Source organism: Drosophila ficusphila, unplaced genomic scaffold, assembly GCF_018152265.1.
Source record: "Drosophila ficusphila isolate 14025-0441.05 unplaced genomic scaffold, ASM1815226v1 contig_197, whole genome shotgun sequence".
NCBI lineage: Eukaryota > Metazoa > Arthropoda > Insecta > Diptera > Drosophilidae > Drosophila > Drosophila ficusphila.
Window position 1 is genome coordinate 229639 of NW_025064091.1, and position 23127 is coordinate 252765.

Consider the following 23127-nt stretch of genomic DNA (forward strand, 5'->3'; position numbering starts at 1 on the left):
GCTTTTGCTGAAAATGGGCTAGGAAATTTATTCTTTTTTAAAAATGCTACCTTGTTATTTGTTAAAATAGCTGCGAGACAACCCGTTTTAGAACATTGCCGTGTTTTTCAAGCGAAAAACTTTACCGGAAAGAATTTATTGTCTTCTCAGATGTTTTTACTATATTATTATACTCTTGCAGAGCAAAGGGTATTATAATTTCTGTCAGAAGTTTGCAACGCAGTGAAGGAGACACCTTAGACCCAATAAAGTATACATACATATTCTTGATCAGCATCACGATCAGAATCGAAATACGAATGTACGTCTGCCCGTCTGTCTGTTCCTATGTAAACTAGTCTCTCAGTTTTAAAGCTATCTTGCTAAAACTTTCCCAAAAGGTGTGTAGTTATTGCACGCAGTATATAAGTCGGAACGGGCAGGAACGGTCGACTATATCTGATAGCTCCCATACGAGAGAATGAAATAAAAAATTCTCATGCTGTTGTTTTTGATCAGATCGGCTTGATTTCTTCAAGATGGAGTTTTCTAACTACTATTGAATTTCGGATTAAATTTTATCAAAATCGGATAACTCTTTCATATAGCTGCCATAGAAGAGATCGAAAAAATATATAGAATTAATGGAAATAAATTGATAACATCGTTGTTTTTTATCCCACGAGCATAATTTTTTGAATATCAGGGTTTTTAATAACCCTTAAGTTGAGAAAAGAGTTTCATGAAAATCGCACAACTATATCTTATAGCTGTCATAGGAAAGATCAAAAAATTATATAAAAATAACGGATAAGCTCCAAAAATCAGAATATAAAGTTTTCCCACAACTCTCGAATTACGAATTAAATTTGATCATATAGCTGCCATATGATCTATAGACAAAAATATGGAAAATGAATAGAAAAATCGTCCTAGCTTCGTTGTTGTTTAGCCTTTATGCGTTTTGTTCGACATATTTGATGACTGCAAGAGTATTCGGCAAGCCGAAGCTAGCTTATTTTCTTGTTTTTAAAAACAATACTCATAGGAAACGTGTCGAATAGTGTAAATATTGAACAAATAAATTTAAAAAACTAAATTTATAATTTATATTAATTTTCAACACTTTTAATATTTTAATGAAAATTAAAATCCTAACATTTCTTCCTTTTTCCCTTTCTTTAAGTCTCGGAAATCTAAAGTTTTAGATTTGTATAAATATAGACAAGACTGATAAATTAGTTCGCCAAAGAAGTTTCACTTCTGACATGTGTACTTTGTACGCACACACTTTTTATTTATATCTAAGTCAATATCTAAATGCTCAGCAGCCTTTAACAATTTGTCCCTGACATTATTTTTTTATTTCAAATTCATCCTTAAATACTTTTAAAAATATAATTTCTAACTCTTTAAGCTCGTTTAAAAATTGTTGGGATGGTTTTATAAGGCCGCCACGCGACACTTCGTTCACATACGTAAATGTTGGTGATGAGATATCGTTGTTGATTTTAATTTTTTTTATGACGTAACCTGCTATATATTCTAGAGCATCCTCCGCCAATTCGTCTATGTCAATATCTATTTTGTCAATGTCAATGACCGTTTGGTCCATGTCAATATCCGCTTCAAGGTTGTCCAAGTTTAAAATCATCAAGTTCGTCCTTTTTCGGTTTCTGTTGGTTTTGAAAATTGAGATTTAACCAACTATCGGTGTTGTCCTCGTCCACATTGCCATTGCTCGATAACAATTCAGTGTTTTTTGCTAAATTAAGTATAAAAACCATAATTAATTAAATAAAATTAAAGGAAAACATGAACAAAACATCGACTACAGTAGACGGAGAAGACTTACTAACGATCACATTTCTGAAACAAAGAGCTAAACATTTGACAATTAGTACTGTTATTATTATTTATCATTTATTAGTTGATTATATTAGATTTGTCATACCTGTTATATATTTTCTTAATCTATACTTAAATTGAAGCGGAGTCGGATGGTCATGAAGTCCACCCCTAGACCGCATGGCGCCAAAAAAGTTCTCAACTATGTCTTGGTTAAGACGACTAGTTATAAGATACTTCATTCCATATCTCTCCGACAAATAAGCAAATAACTCATCAAGGGATATGTTGTTGACCAAAATGCCTTTTTGGAAGGGAAGCTTGTACGGTTTTCCAACAATCTCCGTGCGCATAATCTGAGACATTTTGGCCAAAACGTCTCTTTGGATGACGAGATTTTTGCCAAAGGGCTGCGTTGTTTCGATGGAATTTGATGTAGACAACTTGGAGTTGAAAACGTCGAACCAATCATTTACAAGTTTGAAAAGATCGGCGGTTTCGCACGCGTTGTCTACATCAAATCCCAACGAATAGCATCGTTTGATGGAGCTTGAGGTTGTGTTCGAAAATAATTGTGTTGCCAATTTTACTTTCTGCTTGGCGATCGAGCTTACATTTATGTGATCTTGCGTTATTTTAAATAATATTGACAAATCAGACCCAGCACAGTGGTTTAGAGCCTGCTGGACTGTCGCCTTAGTCAATTTTTTTCCATTTATATTCAATCCTGAGTCGATGTAGTGATTTCGGATCAACTTAATCAAGTGAGGGGTATCGGAAAATACATAAATTTTTAAATTATCATCTGCTGGATGACTAAACCAGGTCTTTGCTGAAATAAAAAATTATTAATATTTGAAAGCTTGTATTATTTTTTTTTAGAAACTTACTCTCCGAAATGCCAAGCTCACTCCATAGCCTTTGATTGCCAGCGCCCAAATCAGATACCACGGCAACTACAGGGTATCCCTTTTGGTGTAGTTTTTTTATGATATTATGCAGAGTATCTGCGTCCATTCGGGCGTTGAAATCGAAAAAGACTGGCTGCTTCCACGATTTTTTTAGGCCACGAACTATAGCCAGGTGAACATAGTTTTTTGGCTCATAAACAGTTTCTGATGAAGTATAGTATTCGTAAGCAGCAGCCACCTTTATTTCGTCAAAAGCCAAGACGCAAAGCTTGTCGACTTCGGACATCTGTTCGTCTTTCATAAGGTCGATCACCACATCAATGGTACCAGGATCGATTTTAACTTCTGCCAACCATCTGTACAAAGTAGCCCGACTCGGATAGGGAAGGCCTATTTTGTACAAATGGTTATAAGCTCGAGGTCCGGCGGCATGGAGACATATAACAGCCGATAAGTCTGCCGTGTTAAAATTCACTCTTTTTCCTCCACTTTTTAAAATTTTAATTTGTGTCTCAGTGAATATCTTCCCTAAACTGTTCTCCAATTTCCCAAGCTGCTCTCGTAATTCCTGAATTTCCTTTTCCATATTACACATTTTGTTTTTCAGTTCCTGGATTTCTACAGCCAGCGCATGAGTGAATTCTTCGTTCCTGAATTATAAATGCATTATTATTTGCATATACTTGCATACACTAGTTGGCAAAATTATTTTGACGACCCCTTATTACTACAATTTTTTTAACTGGTTGAGTTTTATAGAATTTAATATTAATATTTGTTGTAAAAAAAAAGTTTAAAAAATAAGCAACAAAAAAAAAATATATATAACGCCATTTAAATGTTCGTCAAAAAAATTATGTCAACTAGTGTAAATATGTAAACACAATTTAGCTTACTGTGTTTGTGAACTGGAATCCGCAAAGCATCGTTTAACTGTTTTTGTTTGGGGTTCCTCTTCGTCTCTTTGGGGGACAGCATCAGCGTTGAGACGCTTTCTTTTAAATATCAGTCCCCTTTTTTGGGACCGACTTCCACTGAGAAGCATCAAAGTGGGTTTCGCATATTTTGGCGCTTTTTTTCAGGCTGCACCGAAGAACATTTTCCCACAATGTTCTTCTTGTGTCACAAGTTGGCACTTTTATTAAATTAACGCCTTCAACAACCGCTTTGCAATAACTGCAATACTTCATTTTTCAACACACAAGGGTTAACGTTTTGAAAAATTCGTCCGCGGACAACCTCTCACTTCGAAATCCCGAGCGCACTGAACCATAGGGGAAAAAACCCGAACGATTTTGCAGCCGACGAGACTACCTTGTATAATTCTACCATGGCCAGGACGACCCCGTTACTCGGGAACATCAGCTAAACAACAAGACATTGCAACAACGGGAAACGCGTCTGCAGAGGAGGCTTCAGGAGCAAAGGATTCGCGAAATGGCGGAGGAACGACTCTCGACGTATAGGACCAGTTCTCAAAATCGACAGGCCGAATCTTCACGACAGTCCCAACGAAATATGGATGCTAGAGCTGAACTTTCCGCAGACGAAAGAAAGGATCAACGAGGACAACAACGGCGAAGGAGCCGAGCATCAGCAAAGGATCAATATCTCCAAAACATAAAGAACGGACCTACTGAATGCTGCATATGCTGTGGAGGGACATTACTTACATCTCAAGTGAGTGGTTTGAATAAATGTATTATATCGTCTAAGTTCCCAAACATGAATGTAGGCAACGCACTTTATTTAAGTAGTTAATTTCCCACTCCCTCCGGCAAATATAAATTTTGTAGAGGTGTCGCCAGGCCGTTTCCAAAGGTAGAATACCATCACTGTGTCTTGGTAATGGTTTTGATTTTCCAGAGATTCCCGAGTGTCTCAAAAATTTAACATGTCTTGAAGAGCGCCTCATTTCTCCCCGAATTCCCTTTATGCGCATTATATCCCTAGAATATGAAAGGCAATGCGGACTAAGACGCGCTGTAGTTAATGTCCCAATTTCTGTACCTGATACAGTAAGTGCGCTTTCCCGCTCTTTTGATTCTACACATGTTATCCAAATTCACTTAAAGAGAAAGTTAGAATACTCCCATAATTTTATGACAGAAACAATTCGTCCGGCGAGAGTTCTTGAAGCTGTGCGATATTTAGTAAACACAGAGCTGTACAGAATGCACAATATCTCACTAATTGGTGATTGGCTAAATGAAATGAGAGATAGGGAGTAGTACCATTCATCGCAGAGGAATCTGACCGAGAAGAAGTTGAACAGCTTTTGCGCCTACAACATTCTCAACCAAACGACCATCAGGATGAAAACTTAAATCCTACTGGTCACGAAACGCTATTAGAAAATAACGGGAACGATTTTTAGCAATTGCTTTGGCTCCCGGGGGAGGGCCGTCGTCCAACAAATTTAACCCTAGATGACGATGCTGAAGAACTTTAATTTCCAACCATATCTTGTGGTGAAATTTTTGAAGGCCAATACCACCTACGCAAAAGAGCCAGGTCTCAAATTCGATTTTACGATCGTCGCTGTGCAGTTGTACCTAAAGTTCTTTATATGTACAAATTTTATGAGATGCAACACATTCAAAACTCAATTTCCATTGCCTTACGAAAAAAATCTGGTGCGGTAACTGCTGCAAACGTAAGAGATGAATCCTTTGTCGATAGACTGGTTCAGCATGACGGCGGATACCGTATTTTAAAAGGTTTGCGTTCAGCCTCTGCACATTGGGAAGCAGAAAAAAAGGTTATTGTAATGATAAGACAATTTGGCTTGCCTACTTTTTTATCACCCTATTTTTATAAACACTTGCCATCCAGATAAAATAGTTCGCATTGTTCGATTCAATAGAGAACTAGAACAGCTTCCAGGAGACTCAACTGATATTTTTGAGCGAAATTTACTTGATCGATATGTGCAAAGGCATGAACTATTAGAGTCAGTATGCCTTACAGAATTTGCGGCTTGGTACAAATTTTCTAGATTAAATACACGAGCAAATCCTTCCAACGAAGATTATGAAGAGCCGATGGATTTGGAACCAGATGACGAAAATTTGGCAGGCGATCAAAGTTACCAACTGGTAGATGGGACTGGGTGTGTAAAAAAACGTAAGCATGCCCTAATCCTCCGATGGGTCCGATTTAGCTTAAATTTTTCCCCATCCGACTATTTTCGAGAGCACGTAATGCTTTTCTTTCCGTGGAGAAATGAAGATACTGAACTCATATCAAACGATAACGAGAGCACCTTCAGAAACAACTATGAGCTAATTAAACGCAACAAAGCGGAATACGATGTTTTTGATGATATGGATTTGGACAGAGTACTTGAAGAGCTGTAAAATTTTGATAGACAAGAAAGTGGTCCTCTACCTGACCAACCTGCTTCCCAATTCCTAGATAAAGAGTTCAGAGCTTTGGCAGTGCCAAACGTTGGCCAAAACTTAAATATGTTTCAGGATGATGATGCTGCTAACGTTGAAGAGGGCGAGCTTCAACTTATTAGACTTCCGCCGTTGGTATCAGAAGACAATCTTTGCTCGCTTACCCGGTCGCTCAATTCAAAACAGCGCCAGTATTATGCTCATGTTATGCATAATGTAGCAGCAAAAAAACGTTTTATGAATATGTTGGCGGAGGGGCTGGAGTAGGTAAAAGTAGATTTATTTCTAATATATATCAGTTTATAACTTGGCGAGCAAGTGAATTTCCTGGGGCAACTGATTCTCCAAAAGTATTACTAATAGTAGAACGATGCTTGGTACTGTATTTATGCATAACCTTATACGTGGTGAAATTGACAGTGCTTACTTGTTAAGTAGACTAAATTTCTCGGTTCTAAGTAGATTTACTCGAAATTATGCTCCTTTAGTTTTAAATCTTTGTAGATCTAATTATGACGTGCATGAGCCTTTCAGGGCACTTTATTCGGACTATAATAGACTTTATTCTATAGTATCGTCTTCTGACTCTTTGGAGCTCCTAGAACGATTAATACTAACATTTCTGGCACGATGTTGGATCGTTAAATTTAAATTAAAAATAAATTTAACTTTTCTTTCCTTATCTTTCGGTTTTTAATTTTTTTCTTTTAAAAATCGCGTTAAAATTATCGCGAATCGTGCCGTACGATACACGGCGGTCGCCCCTCGGTCGGTTGGGCGGGTAGTGGGCAAATGGTGCAACTGGCGACCTCATGCAAATTGACAGTTGCATGGTAAACGGTTCGCTTTTAGTTACATGGCTGTGTATTTAGTTTTCTGATCCAACGGTTGGAGCTATTGCCAGATCAAAAGTGAGAAGAAATGAGCATCCGGATTGGACTCCGATAAAAAAGGTTTCACGAGTATTTCGATGTGGAAATTCAGAGCATTCTACAGTAGATCGCAAGCAATTCCCAGTTGTTCCTGCTGAGGCTATTACCATCCACAAAAGCCAAGGAGCCACCTACAGCAAAGTCGCAGTGCACCTCAAAAGAGGCATTAAGCGAGCTTCGCTTTATGTAGCGTGTAGCTGGGCAACAAGCGCATCGGGTCTTTTCCTAATAGGCGACTTTGTTCCTCCTACTAGATTTGGAGCAACAAATGTCCAAACTGAACTTCAAAGTTTAAGAGAGGAAAAGACCTTGACTACGCGATACGAATTCTTGGCCAATGACAATATGATCTCATTATATTACCACAATGTTGAGTCTCTTCGTGCTCATCGCGAAGATATATCCAACGATAAAATTATTTGTTCCGCTGACTTCTTATGTTTTGTCGAAACCTGGTCTCTTCCAAGAGAAGAGTACAGCCTTATAGATTTCAACATCATAGGAAGAATTGACAGCAATGGATTGAATAATATTGGAAAGAATGGAATAATTATTTTTGCAAAGCAGAGTATCTTCCATAGAGAAGTCCTTCTGTTTGAGACAAATAAGTTTTTGGATTCAAGGGCCACTTATCAATCGATTGCTTTTAAACATCTTGATACATCATTTATCATTGTTTATAGGAGTCTAGGCTAACAAAGTTATGTTTTTAAATGAAAAAATATTTATTTCCATATTTTCGCCTTTTTTCCTATAAATCCATATTTTACACAATCACTTGAATAAATCCATATTTTGAACATCAAAGTGTCTGAAAACTTATAGAAAGATAGGTTTGGCTCAAATATTATGAAATTTCTGTCGTTTGCCTTATACTCGATAATAAATAATGTAAACAAAACATCGTTGCGTCGTTAATCAATCAAAATATGTATCATCGAATGTAACAATTATGATGCAGTTTATATTTTAAGATTCAGTTTTTATTCCATATTTCATGCTTTCAGTTCTTATGTCTCTTAAATTCTAGTTTTGTAAAGTTATTGATTAATTCTATATCTCATTGATAGTTCTACAGAAGGTGACGATCTTATCCTGAATTTATCACCTGCTGAACTGAATGCATATGCAAATGCTCCTGTTACATCTTGCGATGTTGAGCGTTAATTTTCATTATATAAACACATATTGAGTGACAAACGTCGTAGTTTTGTTTTTACCAATCTGACACAACATGTCATATTTTTCTGCAATGATCTTTGAGACAAACGGCGCACTTTTGTTTGTAGCGATTTCTAATTGTTCATTGTCATAAGAAGTTAATATGATCGATATAATCGTCTACGTTTATCCATTTTTATACCTAAATTTATCCCTTTTTCGTCTATACTACCTATATTTATCCATTTTTTTCTATATTTGTCAACTTTTTCGTCCATATTTCGTCCATATTTCTCTATTTTTTCGTCCATAAATCCATACATATTTTTACGTTTTTAAGAACATTACTCTGTTAGCCCTGGTCATCATGATGGTGTTTTCTTAAAAGTATAGCATACAAGAAATTTTGCATAAGTATATAATTAATTTCTTGGATAAGGTAGTTTTACTAATTGTACAAGTATGTTTAAGTTGTTATTTGTGTTTATTAAAGGTTATTTAGTTAAGTAATTTTATAAATAAATGGTATACATTTTTGTCTTGGTATAAAATAATGTGCAATATAATATGTAAGTAGTTAAAATTTCCCCCTCGTGGATTGAGACCTTGTCGTGGTGTGGGGGCGGAGTACGTGAATTTCGAAATAAATTTCACAGAAACAAGCAGCAATCCTTTAAAATTAAATATATATTACATTTTACACAAGTTCAAAAATTGCAATTATAAATATAGCCATCCGAAGGGATTAACCCTCTTTTGAAATATAACAATCTTTAAAGAACTTTATATTCCAACAAAAATCATGTTTGTATGACAAAAAAACCAAAAAAAATAAAAAACAACGACGTTATCATTTTATTTCCATAAATTTTATATATATTTTTCGATCTTTCCTATGGCAGCTTTATGATAACGTAGTCGGATTTTAATGAAATTTTTTTTCGATTTAAGGGTTATTAAAAAAGTCCATATTTTAAAAATCATGCTCGTGGGATTAAAAACCACGATGCTATAATTTTATTTCTGTTATTTCTATATAGTTTTTTCGATCTTTCCTATGGCAGCTATAAGATATAGTTGTCCGATTTTTATGAAACTTTTTTCTCAATATAAGGGTTGTTAAAAAACTTGATGTTCAAATAATCATGCTCGTGGGATAAACAACGATGCTATCAATTTATTTATATTAATTCTATATATATTTTTCGATCTCTCCTATGGCAGCTATATGATAGAGTTATCCGATTTTGTTCAAATTTAATCCGAAATTCAATAACAGTTAGAAAACGCCATCTTGAAGAAATATAGTCGATCTGATTAAAAACAACAGAGTAAGAGTTTTTTATTTCGTTCTCTTGTATTGGAGCTATCCGATATCGTCGGCCGATCCGGCCCGTTCCGACTTATATACTGCGTGCAACAACTGCACAACTTTTGGGAAAGTTTCAGCACGATAGCTTTAAAACTGAGAGACTAGTTTGCGCGGAAACGGACAGACGGACAGACGTACATACATATTTCGATTCTGCTCGTGATGCTGATCAAGAATATATATACTTTATGGGGTCTGAGGTGTCTCCTTCACTGCGTTGCAAACTTCTGACTGAAATTATAATACCCTTTTGCTCTGCAAGGGTATAAAAATACTAATACTCTGTTAGTATTGGGCAAATAGACAACGCAAACGGTTGGTCACACTGAGGTCGTCGGACCCTATATAAACACGCTCACGGGGGGCTCATTCAATCATTCTTAGGTCTTCGCCTGCGGGTTGGACTGGACATCCATTTAGTGTTGTCAGAATATTTTTTTTACTTTTAATTATAAATATAGTTTGTTTTTTGTCCTTAATGCCCTTCACAAATTCACCAATTCATTTCCTATCGCTAAGTTTACAATCTTTAATTTTAAGAAACCTGCCTTCTAACTTAATTTCTTCCCTTTCTGGAGCTACATACGTTTCCTCTACCGTTCTTCTATAAATTCGTTCTAGAATATTTGTTGGCTTTCGGACCACTTTTTTTAATAACTGCAAATAGTTCTTAAACGCGTAAGAGGAACCTGCAATCAGATTTCCGATTTGATTTACAGTCTCTCTTACATAGAGTAGGCCATGAACATTGTAGGTAACACTGTTTTCGCCGAAGACAATGGGAAAATTTTCACCAAATAAATTTAACATTTGTTGAGCAACTTCAACATTATTTTTTCGGTAGATATAACAAAAGTGCATTACTTTATTGATTTATCAATTCATTGTGATAAAAATCGTGTCATAAAATCTGGTCATTAAATGGTTACAGTAAAATTGATGCAAGTCAACCATTTACAAGAAGAAAAACTGGTTCTCCAGACCGGCTAAAGGTGCACGGTTAATACAAAAAAAAAATATAACAAATTTTTTGTTTTGTGATTTGTGATTGGTTTTAAACTGGTAATTTATTTTAAATTTATATGCCGTGACAATTATAAACATGATTTACCTTCTTTCAGAAATCAAAGCTTAAATGGATCGGTGGGATTGATTTCCCATTCTCCAGAATGCCCATTTAGTCAGTCATAGACGACAATTTGGCTATAAATATAACTTGGCGAGGGACGCCGGAAAAACCCAGTATACAATCTTGCTGTACCTATAATATAATTAAAGGTAAACCATAGAAGTTTTTTCGATGTACAAATGTAATATGTTAATAATTAAATTTTTTATATTCTTTCAGAGTTGGCACTGAATAAATTTCCAAATGGCACGGAAATTGAAATAAATAAAGTCGTCCAGCAACATCTACTTCATGCCAAAGACCGAGTCTTCAAACGGCAGAGAACAAATTAAATTAATGAAAATAAAAATGAATGAAAAGTAGAATAATTAAAGGAAAATTATATTGAACAAATTCTTTTAATAATTTCCAATTGGAAATCTCTTTTGGGTAACTTTTGGAAGTGTCGCGGAAGTCACTTCTGGAAGACACTTTTTAGTCACTTTGGGGGGTGACGCCGAAGTCACTTCTGGAAGTGTCGCGGATAGTAAAGGCTTGCAGGGTCTTTGCATGCTGCAGTGGAATCTGTGTGTTAGAACAAAACCATCAAAAAATTGTTAAAAACACATAGTGAGATGTTTACCCTGCACGTGAACTTTTCAGAGTGAATTTATCCACTCCGTGGACGTGCTTATATAGGGCCCAACGGTCTTAGTGTGGCAAACTGTTTGCGTTGCTTATTTGACCAAAACTTGTACCGCTTGTATCTGCGACGCTAAAATCGTATAGCGATGCCACCAACCGCCAACCCCTAGGGTGGAGGAACCGTAAGATGGTAAAAAGGAAAAATTTAATGAGAGCAATGGGGCTAAACGTCATCCGATTCTGGGGCATTATCTCACCTCGTGAGAGCCAACGATAGGGTTCGCGCCAAAAGGATGACGTCTGGTGGCACAGTCATACCAAGTTGGTCAGAGCGATAAGTTTAGTGTAATCAGCAATAATAAATAATAATTCAGAATAAGTTTAAAGTCTGAAACGCAAAGTGTGGTGACCAGTTTTTTTGTTACAACAGGCAGTTCTCCGATGGGTAGGTCGCAAAAAAGTCAAAGGGCAACCCTTGCAAAGGGTTACAAGCGAGGTTCGCTAGCAAACAAGCTCAAACCCATTGGTTAGTCCGCTTGCAACCGCGCTCGATGTCGAGCGGATTTCGGCTCTCCGTCCCCCTATGAGCGATTTTTCTGAGTGTGCGCAGCGGAAAAGGGCCCAAACGCGAAGTACGGGCCAAAAAGACAGGCGTCGGGGATCGCGGTTTTTCGGTTTCCCACCAGGCCTAGAACGACGCGTCAAAAGCCTGATCAGGAAAGAAAAGGCGGTCGATTACATAAGAGGAGAGGAAGAAGGAGCGCCACTATTATTCATACGAAACTGCCATAAATTAAAGTTTAGCTTGCATATCTTAGCATTTTTTTAAAATTTAAATTGACGTAGAGTAAAGATCGCAGACCATGCAAAAATAAAAAATAAATTACTCCTAACGCAGGCGATCGAGAGTCCAACGGAGTTCGTTTGGATGTTCGATTGGGCTTTTATATGTTCGAGTGCGCGTTTGTATGTTCGTTTTGCGTGTTCGATCGGACTTTTACATGTTCGACTGCCCATTTGCAAGTTTGATGTCCGAAATAATAATATCCGATTTTGTCCGCTGGCCTAAATAGGAAAATAATAAAAAAAAAACGACATATTTCTTTTTTAAAACTAATATAACTTTTTAAATTATACTCTTCCTCATTTACTTATTTGCATGGATATATTTTAGGTACATATTTATGTTTTGTGTAAGTTCATGAATTTTTACGTGTCTTTTAATTTAATGTTAGGTTTTAAAATCGTATTGTGTAGTATATAAATAAATTGTATAGTGTTCTAAAAACCCCCTTTGTCGACCTTTAGCAAACTTAACCCCGTGAGACCCTGAAACGCGTAGGGTCTACATACTTAAAAAAAAAAAAATAGTTTCTTTGGGATAAGGGCAACCAAAGGTCGGGCTTCTTCCCAGATACAAGGGAGTCCTTTCTCTTTATTTCTCTCTGATTTCCAGCAGATCTTGGTTCGAAGGATTGTGACCAATTTTATCTCTTGCCTTAGCACGCAGATTTTTTTTAGTCAATAATGGCCACAGGCATTCCGGGAGGAGGCGGCATGAACACCACCCCATTTGCTGGCGAGCGAGAGGCCGGAGAGTTTGTATTTCTGCGTGCGCCATCTCCCCCGACAACACCAGCTAACCTTATTCACATCATAGACGCACAGCTGAAGAGTGTGCGTAGCACACCGTACATGATGAATATTCGCCAAATCCAAATCATCCAGCTTACCCATCAAATTTTCCCCTTCTGTGTCATCTTCAAAAAGGAATTCCTCAGTGTAGTCATTTAGAATTTCTACGGCTTTGACCATGTTTCTCCCATTATCAGAGGTAACACTGTATGTATACATTATATTTTATTTAATAACGAACATATTAAAAACTAACCGAAAATACATTTTTACCTAAAGATTTGATCAAGAGTTATGACATATTCTTCAAGAACTTCCAAAATTTGTTCTTTGATGTATACCCCAATGCATTGGGGTTCTTCTATTTGAAGCCCTCTAGAGTTGTGCGAAGATGATCCCCACAATGAACTCCAAGCATTAAAATCGCCCACATATAGGATAGGCTTGCTTAAGAGATCTACTATTTTAAGAATTTCGTTGGCTGCTACTAATTGGGATGGAGGTATATATGTATTAAAAATGCAGATTTTGGGTTGCGCTAGGATTTCAATTCCTAAAGAGCAGGTATTGCTGTTGATTCCCTGCAGTTCCAAAAGTGGCTTGTCGTCGATGACATGGACGACGGCCCACCGATGCCAGTGTCCGTAGCACCTGGTGTCGCACTGATGTCATTTCATATAAAGTTTTGTATGGCATTCTAGGATTTGACATGCATGTCGCTCTCGATGACCATTTTGTCCGAGTCATCGAGCGAGGCATCGATGGCTTATACGAATTTTGTATGGAGAAAATTCGTATGAGACATCGATGATATCGTAGATGGCGTGGAGGCGATGTTGTCATCGATGGCTTTTGCGAGGGTGCCCTTAGTGAAATCATCTATGCCAATGTCTAAAATGTCATCCCAAAATTCATATGAAAAACAATATATAGGTATATATTTATTTTTTTTATTTTATTAATAAATCTTATTTTGTAACATAAGAGATAAGTACATAAATAATATGAAATTAGAAAGTTTTTGTTTACCATTTATGTGGAATATTTGCAGGACAACGGCTGTTTTGCGTCCATCTATGGTACAAAAAATATTTTTGTTATTAGGGGAGGGTGGCCCGATACCGACCCCCCTAAATGGCAAAGGCGATAAAGGTGAGAAAAATCAATTTTCCAGTTCAGTTCAAAAATTTACTATGTAGAGGGATCAGTTTACTATACATCTAATTGATTATATAAATATAAATATAAAACTCCACTTTTTGGTCGTACTCAAAAGTAGTGGTCCGAAACCGACCCCCTATTTCTTAACAGAAAAATTTAATAACATAAAATAGAATTTAATGATTTTGACGTTTATAAAGAAATATATTGAAGGTTCTTTCCAGAAAATAAAAATTAATGTATGAAATAAAGGGCACTGTAGTCAATTGATGAAGTCTGAGTTGTCCTCTTTCTCATAGTAAGTTTTCGCGTTGTTTTCGCGTTGTTTTTCGAAAGCCGCTCGTTGATGACTGTCTCTTCGCTTTCTTCTGATGTTTTTGCTGTTTCTGTTACTTTTCTTTACTGAATCTTGTTTACTTTTTCATATTTTCCCTCAAAAATACGCTATGACATATTAAGCTGCCAATAAATGGGGGTCGGTTTCGGACCATCACTTCGCGGTCGGTTTCGGACCACCACAACCTTTTCTAATTAACTGCTCGCCATTATCTAATGACGCAAAGAGCGATGTAATTCTAATAGCGTGAATGACAGCTAGGACTATCAACTATCAGAACTATCACAGGCGTTGAAACAAAACAAACGGAAAAATTGCAGTGAAACAAAAGAAGTCAAATTGGCTATCTATCTCCAAAATGTCTGTGTTATAACAGTTTTTCACTGAAGTTACCGGCAATTCGGCTAGCATTGCCATCTCTGAGAAACATGGGGGGGGGGTCGTTATGGTACGACCGGTCGGTATGGGACCACTCTCCCCTACATATTATATATGTATTACTTTTTTTAATTTAAAGCAAACTTACCTTTCAAACGAATTTATCGTACATACAGGCTGAATCCTAAAAAGATTTAAATAAGTTTGTAGTAAAAGACATAATATTTTTGTAATCTTAACGACACTTACATGATTTTTAAACAATTCCGCTGCCCGTTGCGCAAATTAAGTAATTTCACAACTAACTATCAACGCACAACGCAAAAGAATGAGCAGTTCAATTTTATTTTGCACCCTTTTAGTATACCCTTCTTTTTTGGGTATAACCGACCATAAATGACACGCGAGTTATATTATATCTATATTTGCAATCAATGTTATGTTATGGTTCAATAATTTAAATATTGTTGTATATAAAAAATATATTATACAGTAGAATCCTGTTATAACGACTCCGCTTATAGTGTCCGTCCGGGTTGTGCGTCGAAAACTCGATGGTTTGGTTGGTCCCCATACAAAATTATATGAAAGGGCCTCCGCTTAAAACGTTTCCGCTTTTAGCGACAAACCGCTTATAAGAATGAAATTTCTCAAGAAAATTTAAAAATTTAACCGGATATTGCGTCGTACCGGAAAAAATACAGTGCCATAGTTCCAAATTTAAGCATCAAAACACGCCGTTAGAAATGTATGTATTTGTCAGTGATCGGCACCCTTGCTTATGTGCGTAGCAGCGACACGAAGGATCTTGCACTGGCACAACTCTCTGTTAGTTTTAGCTGTCGCCTTAACAACGCTGCTGCGAGAGACAGTCGAAGTGCAATGCCGACGTCACACTGTGTGTGCGGACCTAATAGTCTATTCCATGAGATGTCCCGTTATATTTCTAGTTTTTTCTGCTTTTTTCCGAGTAAAACTGAATGTTTTAATTTGCCAAATGCAATATGTGCAAAAATAAGCTCATTCAGTTTTCAGTATTTAGAAAAACCTATGTTTTTGAATTTAATTTATTTAATTTTTCGTTTTAATTAAAAAATTAATTTGATTTATTTTAAAAACCTATTACAAACACAGCAACCATAAAAAAAAAAAAAAAAAAATTTTTGTTCCTCCTTTTGCTTAGTGCGTCTTCCGGTTATAACGACGAAAAATGGTCGGTCCCTTGAAAGTCGTTATAACCGGATTCTACTGTATATGTATATGTCGGATCATAAATTATGGTAGTCAGTGTATTGGGAACCAAATCAATTGTAACGATTCTTCTCGTTGCACTCTAACGATTGTTTGTTAGTGCGCGTTATTCTACCTATTCGCCAGGTGTTCAGAATAGTTCGATGCGAACATCTTGCGTGAGGTTAGAGGTTTGAAAAAGGGTTAAGCACTAGGCTATTGTCGTGCGTGTATGCTTGAGCCACTGCGAGAGACAGAGATGCCAGTATGTGCACTAGAACATTGGTGATGGTGCAGTTTTTGGAGATTCTGGAACAGTCTAAAACAGGCAGTGGAGCGCTCAAGTCTATTCGCCATCTTCAACCGTCAAATAATTTAACAAGACATGGACAAGGAGAATCATAACCCGACATCAGAAGTGGGATCAGTGCCAACTCCTGCATTTTCTGAAGACCAGTGGCGTGCTATTGTGGGACTACAGAATCGCAATTTCGTCGAAATGTGTAAAGTCATGCAAGCGTCTGGGCGTCCACAAAATCCCGTGGTTTTGCCAAATTTAATCCAGATTTGACTGGGACTGATGCGACTCAATGGTGTGCAACTGCAAGCATCATTATGGACGAACAGAAGATTGATGGCAGCGCACTTATCATGATGTTGAGTAGTTGTATGCAGGGTAGTGCTTTTGCGTGGCTTGCACAGGTCTGCTATCCAGGCATCAATTGGGAGCAGTTTAAAGAACTGTTTATACAGCGTTTCGAAATTAAAGAATCGTCGGCAGCTATGTTCTTGAATCTGCTCAATAGTCGTCCAGCCCACAACGAGTGCCCTGCAGTGTACGCAAGCCGTATGGTGACGTCATTGACCACAAAATGGCGAAATATGAGCAGCGAAGAAATTGCTGTGTCATCGGTACTTGCGCATATGGCCAATTTTGACAACCGTTTGCAGCGCATGGTGTTTTCGTCAAATGTACAAACAAGAAGTCAACTACAAATGGAACTGAAAGCATTTACATTTGATAAAAAGCGGAATGCCGGATGTACCGATGGTAATAGCGGTGACTGCAAACGAGCTAAAATTGTGTGTCACTTATGCAAGGAAACAGGACATAAAATGGCGGAGTGTAAATTCAAACGGTCTGGATCGGAAAACAAACAGCATCGTGACTTGCAGAATGTAACCTGTTACCGGTGTGGACAACTTGGGCATCTTGGGAATCGGTGTACAAACAATGCAACTAAATCTGGAGCAGTTACTGAGAAGAAATGAAATCAATGTTTTGTTCCTGAGCCAAAAGGACTTTTGTCATACCAAGGTGAGATCTTTCCGATTTGCTTTGACTCAGGGACGGAATGTTCGTTAATTCGAAGAAGCGTTCATAATCAGTGTGACCGGCCAGCGATGTTTCCCGTATTTTCTTTGCTCCCATCGATCGCACTATCGATCGACCGCCGTTATCGTGGCGACCCCATTCCCAATTTCCGCTGGCCTCGTGGTTTTGTTTTGGTAAGTACTTGAGGTTATTTTTTTTTTTTTTTTTTTTTTTAAATCTTTGCTTATTTATTGAATCTTTTCCTTACGAGACTAACAATAAGTGTATCAAATCTTATACTATAACTTAACTATCAGTCATATAGACTGGAACAGTAAAAATGGCCCTGACAATTTATGGCTGGGGCGGAAGGTCTTTACGTTGCAGGCGGGTTCTTCTGGAAACCCGAGTCAGATCCCTTGCGAGAAGATTTGGGTGGGCTGAGAGTTTTTCCTTGTATGACGCTTTTTGCTTCTCTATTTCATCTTTTACTGCGAGAATGCCAAGGTCCCTGTGGATGTTTTGGTTTCGAATATACCATGGGTCCCCAGTGATAATTCTCAGGATCTTTGCTTGAGCGCGCTGTATGATGTCTACCTATGTTAGTTTTGCTCGCGTTCCCCCAGAGCTGGGAGCCATACGTCCAGATTGGTTTAAGAGTGGAGTTGTAGAGCAGTACCTTGTAGTCCAGACACATGGGCGATCGGGCGTTTATAATCCAGTGGAGGCTGCTGGCTTTTAGTTTTAGATGTAGTTTCTTGCATTCGATGTGTCTACGCCATGTTAGACGTCTGTCGAGGTGGACACCGAGATACGTTACTTCGTTGACTTGGGGGATCTTTGTTCTATTCAAGTAGATCGGAGGGCAAGTTTGTCTGTTGAGAGTAAACGTTACGTGCTTACACTTCTGTTCGTTTATTTTGATACGCCAGTCGGATAGCCACTTCTCTATTACCGTGAGGTGGTTGGCTAATTGGGATGTTGCACGGACTGGGCATCTGGAGCGGCTGAGGATCGCAGTATCGTCAGCGAAGGTGGATGTTAGCAGTCGGTCGCTCGTGGGAATATCCGCTGTGTAAAGGACGAATAGAGTTGGTCCAAGTGCGCTTCCTTGTGGGACTCCAGCTTCGATTTTATAGTTTTCGGATGTTGTTGTGTTGCACCTCACTGCGAAGACTCTGTTGTAGAGATACGACTCGAGTAATTTGTGAGTGTACCCGGGAAAGTGTGTTTTGATTTTATGCATAAGACCGTTGAGCCAGACGCGGTCGAATGCTTGGGATACGTCGAGGAATATCGCGCTGCAGTATTCTCTATGTTCGAAGGCTGTGCGAATCTCTGATGTTATTCTGTTGACTTGCTCGATAGTTCCATGTTTTCTCTGAAGCCAAATTGATGGGCTGGAATAATATTATGAGCTCCCATATATGGTAATATGCGTGTTAGAAGGCATTTTTCGAACAGTTTGGACAGGCATGATAATAGACTTATTGGTCTGTAAGAGGACGGTATCGTGTGATCTTTTCCGGGCTTCGGTATCATTATAATTGTTGACTTTTTCCATTTTTTTGGGTAGTAGTCAAGACATATGATCCCATTGAAGAGCTTACAAATGACCTCAATAGCACAGTTTGGAAGTTCAATTATCATTTTTGGAGTTATTTGGTCACCGCCGGGAGCCTTTTTCGCTTTTAGCCCCCGAATGACTTTGGTGATCTCGTTCGGTCGAAATGGTGTTATTGTAGATTCACTTTCAGTTTGGATTTGCGGTAGAACAAAAGAACTTGCAGCGGGATTCGGTTGGAAGACGCCCCTGAGATGTGAGGCAAATGTTTCGGCTCTGTCTGTGTCGCTGCGCGCCCAGCCACCTGAAGAATTTCTTATCGGGGAGACGGTTTCGACCGGAGAGCTTAGGTTAGGGTGAGCCCTCCACAAAGGATGCTTTGTACTTGTTGGAGAGAGTTTCTCGATGTATCTCAGTTGTGCGTTTTCTGCGTCTTGCTTCAGAGCCCGGTTTAGTTTGCGGGTGGCTTCGTTTAGACGTTGCTTTGAGCATGGCGATCTGCTGGTTTGCCACGCCCGTCGCAGACGCCTCTTTTCAAGAACGAGCTGTTCAATTTGCAGGTTGGTTTTGAACTTCTTTATTTGCACATCATGTTGTTGTGGTGTTGAGATCCTGGCTGCTGTGACGAGTACCTCTTCCAGGGCGGCGGTAGAGTAGTCGATGTCCGCTTCGGTATTGAGCTGGGTGGTAAGCTCAATGTGGGAACTGACGTACTTCCTGTATTTCATCCAGTCAGTTCTGTGTGACGTCAGCCTGTAGGTCTGGTCGGTAATTTCTGGGCTTTGAAGAAGGGTTATCAACAATGGAGAGTGGTCTGATGAGAGATCCGGTAGGGCCTTGGCGCTTATTAGGTTGCGTGGGATGTTTTTTGTTACCGCGAAATCAATTAGATCTGGGATCTTTCTGGGATCTGCTGGCCAATATGTGGGGCTACCAGGAGAAACGTAGTCCAACTTATTTCTCACATTTATAAGTGCATTATAAAGTTGCCTTCCCTTGGGAGTAACAAGGCGTGATCCCCAGTGCGTATGCTTGGCGTTATAATCTCCAGCAGCTATGAAGCGATCCCCAAGTGAGTTGTAGAAATCCATGAATTGACCTTCAGAGATTGTAAAGCGAGGTGGGCAGTAGACAGCGGCGATGGAAAGGTTGTCGTTTCCTGACTGCACTTTTATGGATGTGGCTTGCAAGTAATTTGTTTCAAACCTTTGGTGAAAATGGTGTTTAATGCGCTCTCTAATTAAGATGCCGTTGCCGCCGTGGGCTTTACCATCGGGATGATCTGTGTGGTAGAAGGTATAACCCCGTATATGGAAGTTATATCTGCTTGTGAGGTGGGTTTCAACCAGCAGCATGGCGTCGATGTGGTTTACATTTAGGAATTGTGTTATTTCCAGTTTATGCCGTGAAATGCCGTTGGCATTCCACATGGATATTCGTAGTGTGACGGTGTGGCCGGATGACCGCAACGTCACAGCCAGCAGATGTTCACACCGACGGGGTTGGCAACCACACCCAATGACAACATTATTATGATTATTATTCATAAGGGAAAAGTATCTTGAAATATTGATTTGTTTATAGCTGTAAGAATTTATAATAGATTTAAGAGAATGACCCTGAAGTCGGCGGCAAGGAGCCAAATATATATATGTTTATGTTAAATCTAAATACTTGAGATTAGAATATTAAGCTGGGTCATCAACCCCGCCCGCGGTATCGATCCGGGATAAAATACCAGAAAGCGCGGAGAGGTGCCAGATAAGCTTAAGATAAGCGAGGGTTAAAAATAAGTATGCGGGCACATGGAAAAAGGGAGATCGAGGAGTTTCCGGCGAGGTGGAGTAGCGAACGGACGTGCACGAGAAAAACGCCAAGCGGGTGCGTTCTGGGAGAAAACACGTGGGATCCTAAGTGCAGGTTAGAGGAGTTCACTGTAATCGGTGCAGTAAAAATACTAATGAAATTGAATAAAGCAAGTAGACACTAACAAGTCGCCAACGATTTTCCTTGCGTAGTTTTGATAACACGAAACTCATCCCCCTTGTGATTTACCCCACGGGCACGGTGAATAAAACGTTTTGGGACGGACGATCCTCCCTGGTTAGGACGGTAAAGGGAAGGCGGATCCTCCCTCGCGCATAACTCGTTCTGGGACGGACGATCCTCCCCGAGTAGGCCGGGAAAAGGGAAGGTGGATCCTCCCTATAGGGTAATCGTTTTCGGGAAAGCCGATCCTCCCTAGGCAGGTCGGGAAGGTGGTGGCGGATCCCCCCCAGTGAACGAAACGTTTTGGGACGGACGATCCTCCCTAGGTAGGACGGTAAAGGGAAGGCGGATCCTCCCTATAGTAAACTCGTTTGGGGAAGGCCGATCCTCCCTAGGCAGTTCGGAGGAAGGGCGGCGGATCCCCCCTTAACGCACGCGAGTGATCTTCTGAGCCCCGAATTGTTCTGTCGGCTGCGGCCTCGCCCGAAGGTCCAGCCGGTGGGATTTTCCATCCCATCAGGTGAGAGCTAAACTTGAGCCCCGAAATCGTTCTGTCGGCTGCGGCCTCGCCCGAAGGTCCAGCCAGTGGAACTTTCCACCCCACCAGCGCAACGTCTTCCGATCGGCTGCGGCCTCGCCCGAAGGTCCAGCCCGTGGAATTTTTGGGTCTGAAGAACCCCTCCAAGACAGTCCGCAAACCTCTGTTCATCAAATGAACGGACCTCTCTAGTTCAGTGTCTCAGTGACTTACAAATTTTCTTGTAAAGGACCCCGGAATACGACTGAGATTCATATCCCGGCTAGAAAACTCCCTTACAAGTGGCGCCCGAACAGGGACACTGAGGCTAGCTAGAGCGACAAGAAAGTGGCGTAAAGACCCACTAAAGGATACAAACTGTCTTGTGAGGCGGATCGAAGAATCCAGCTAGCGCCCCGTACAAAGATTTACCAAGACAAGGGCAGCTAAAGATCAATTAAGCGAGTCATGGTCGACCCAAAGGAGTCGGATTGCGAGTATGAAGATGCGGATTTGACGAAGAATCCTGGAGTGGGTGTGCGGTGGATCTATGCCCGGCGTAAAGACGAGCTCGCGGCTCTAGCGCAGGAATTTGGGTTCAGTGCGGACGGCACGGTAGCAGACACGCAGAAGGCGTTTGCCACACTGGTGAGCAGAGGATCGTTTCCTGAGACAGTGTGGAAACGACTCATGGAATTACAAGAATTCTATGGCTCTCGCGCTCCGAGTCCCAACAGACAGGGGAAAAGCGTAGGCCTAGCACAAGGGGCCGAAACTTTTCCGGTTGGGCTGACAGCGACCTCCGCCGGCACTTCATCACCTGGAAACCGTACCACCCGACGCGGAGCTCATCCTAGCTCGACGATGGATACCTTGTTATTGCCGCCCGGACTCAGTAATGAGATGGGTGCACCCACACAGGAGGCATCATTAAGGGTCCCCCTTCCTCGACACTTGCTTCCGGAACGAATGCGCAAATGGAACTTAAGGTTCGACAGAGAGTCTGATCCGTTGATGCTGATCGCAGAGCTAGAGGAAAAAATAGCCACGTATGGGGTAAACCCAGAGGAAGTCCCCGGGCCATGTCCGAGATTCTCGAAGGAAGGGCAGCCCGTTGGTTACGAACGAGCCACTTGCAGACGGCCTCGTGGGCGACGTTCCGGCGAGAATTCTTGGAATTCTTCTTACCGCCTCGCTATTTCGAGCGTCTAGAAGACGAGATCAGGACCCATGTTCAAGGAGTGGGAGAAGGATTCAAAGATTACTTGGTCGAGTTGAGGACAAAGATGCAGCAGGCCGGTTACAGTGAGGAAGAGGAGGTGTATCGGGCCTACGAGAACATGGCGCCGGAATACCGGCTGTACATTAGACGCCATGAGTTCACGACCCTGGCCCAGTTGACACAGATGGCGACGGAACACGAGAACGTGAGACAACTGGAGTCAAGCCGCGTTAGGGGGTCGCGAAAGATGGTCCTGAGCAATGAGAGTCCCAATATGCGTCTCACCCCAAACCCGTTTCGGAATCCCGGAACACCCCATCATGACGTGGGTGCTACACACCGTATGCTCGTGCAGCCGAGGGCAACCATAGACGTGCAGCGCGCGTGCCGTCGATGCGGAGAAATGGGGCATTTCCGGCGGG